Source organism: Austrofundulus limnaeus, unplaced genomic scaffold (assembly GCF_001266775.1).
Source record: "Austrofundulus limnaeus strain Quisiro unplaced genomic scaffold, Austrofundulus_limnaeus-1.0 Scaffold1923, whole genome shotgun sequence".
NCBI classification, from domain to species: Eukaryota; Metazoa; Chordata; class Actinopteri; order Cyprinodontiformes; family Rivulidae; genus Austrofundulus; species Austrofundulus limnaeus.
Window position 1 is genome coordinate 47,699 of NW_013954325.1, and position 971 is coordinate 48,669.

The 971-nt window shown below is 50.8% G+C and overlaps 1 protein-coding gene across 1 annotated transcript in view; it reads right to left on the bottom strand.

Moving 5' to 3' along the window:
• LOC106536665 (uncharacterized) overlaps positions 1-472 on the bottom strand; it is a gene marked incomplete in the record, with an annotated part of 22,334 nt that extends 21,862 nt beyond the window's left edge. The window contains 1 exon segment of the mRNA XM_014033987.1: positions 299-472.
• Between the last annotated feature and the right edge of the window lie 499 nt (positions 473-971).

Genomic DNA, 971 nt, shown 5'->3' on the forward strand with positions numbered 1-971 from the left:
GTTTGTTTGTTTTTGTTTGTTTGTTTTTGTCTGTTTGTTCAGAGCTGCAGTTTATCAAACTTTATTTAAAATCTTTCATCAGTTTCTGCAGCCTCCATGAACGCGCTGAATGAACGCGCTGAATGAACGCGCTGAATGAACGCGCTGAATGAACGCGCACAGAGTCCGTGCGGCCTCAACAAACAGCAGCGAGAGGACAGTTTGAGACAAACAACAAACAAACTAACAAACAAACAAAGTCTAACCTGGGAGTGACGTGGATCAACCGACACCGGAAGTGATCATATAAACGCCTCACCTGCTGCCTGATGAGCTCATGTTAGGAAGCGGCTGAGGCGGTTCGGGTCGGAACCAGCTGAGCTGAGCTTCAGGTTCGGTTCTGTTCCAGGTGAGCCGTCTCCTCTCCGCAGGAGGACCAACCGGACTGCAGCACGGAGGCAGCAGGAAACCACAAACTACCTGCTGCAGGTGGAGGCCACGCCCCCTGGATCCTGTTTGCTGCAGGTGGAGGCCACGCCCCCTGGATCCTGTTTGCTGCAGGTGGAGGCCACGCCCCCCTGGATCCTGCCTGTCCATCTGCACGCACACACCTGCTGCTGCTCACCTGCCCGCCGCGCCTCCTCAGGTACTTCCGGTTTCCCATCCAGACCCGGAAGAAGCGAAGAACCACAAGTCTGGAGTTCTGGTTCTTTTCCAGGGTTCTGATGATGGTTTTATTGTTTTGGGTTTGAGGCACGCAGGAGGTTCTGGTTCTGGTTCTGGTTCTGAAAGGAGCTGCAGCTTCTTTGTTTTCTGTCTGAAGCCATAAAAACATAAAAGTCGTGATCCTGATCATAAACATTAATAATTAATCAAATCTGTGACGTCATGAGTCTGAATTTATCCTCTGGCTGATCATTAACTACACACAGACACACACAGACACACACACACACACAGACACACACACACACAGACACACACACACACAG